This window comes from Brassica oleracea, chromosome C1 (genome assembly GCF_000695525.1).
Source record: "Brassica oleracea var. oleracea cultivar TO1000 chromosome C1, BOL, whole genome shotgun sequence".
Classification (NCBI taxonomy): domain Eukaryota; kingdom Viridiplantae; phylum Streptophyta; class Magnoliopsida; order Brassicales; family Brassicaceae; genus Brassica; species Brassica oleracea.
This window is the reverse complement of record NC_027748.1, coordinates 28377746-28379153: the sequence shown is the minus strand read 5'-3', so window position 1 is coordinate 28379153 and position 1408 is coordinate 28377746.

Below are 1408 nucleotides of genomic sequence, written 5' to 3'. Positions count from 1 at the left end.
TAAACTTAACATATAAATTGGTTTGGTTTGAATATTTGGATAGAAAAAAATAAATATTTTAAGTATTTTTGTGTTTTGGGTATAGTTTAACTATTTTAAATATTTACTTTTGACTATTTGTATATATTTTTAAGTATTTTGGATAACTTAAAAGTATTAATTATATATATTTTGGATGTTTTAATATACATTAAATCAAAAAATAATTAATATATATGTTTATAAATCTATTTGGGATACATCCAGGTACCCAAAATATTTCGGTTCGGATCTGGTTCGGTTTTGATTCTTTAAATACCAAAATTTTGAACCCGTTCGGATATTTAATCAATTTTGATTCGGGTTCGATACTACTTTTTGGACCGGGTTCGGTTCGGTTCTTCGGATCCGAGTTTTTTTTTCCCAGCCCTAGATTTGATACCGAAGAATAATTAGGTATAATGAGTGTCATTAGGATATTCTGCTTTATATATTTTCAAGATCGATGGCATATTCTGATTTCTGTATTTTGTAGAAGTTGTTATAAAAAACTTAAAATATATAATATTTAGAATGTAGATTGGAAATTAATAAATAGATAGCTCGGAATTTAAGGAAAAAAATCTTGAAAATTATATATCTTCTTATCAAATATAACAGAATAACAAAATAAAGAAATCTAACTAAACTGTTTGCGGCTTTTTTTTGTTTGGAAGACACGTTTGTAAAGATTTGATGAAATCTATTTTAATAACCTGTGTCTAATATTTTTTATTTGTTACTAAAAAACTAATCTAACATAAAAGACACGTGTATAAATCGTATGTTGTGGTTTATGATAAACAAAAAAAAAACTTATGTAACGTAAAAGATGATCATGCTATAATCTTATAAACTGTAACCATTGTGCTCATATTGGCTGGTTTCTCTAAGTTTAACAGAAAAGAAAGTGATCTCATACTAAATGTGCGTCGTTGTAAGAAAGAACCAAGTTGTAAGCATTGTTTGCTATTAAGTGGACAAATTATAGTGTACTCTCCTTTTTGAACATGTACTGTGATGAAAGATGGACAAAAATATTAAGTAATCTGATGTATTATGTTGTAGTTTATGATCTCAAGAGAAGTAAATATACGAAGATGAGGTCCACTTATGGTCTTGTATTGTTAATGTAATAGTACATAACCGTGGGTTTTGTTTTTGTATTGTTAATTTCGGATAATGAGATTGGTTAAGATTTAATAGATTTAATGTTGGTTATGGTTTAGTTGTCCGGTTCTGTAATCTTAGTAATGTATACTAATAATTAGATGTAACAAACTTTTAATGTTCCATAAATTAAGTAACTTTCAAACAAAAATGAAAGGGTCCAAAATTTAAATAACAACTTTCAACAGTAGATAAATTTAGGACCCTAAATTAATAGATA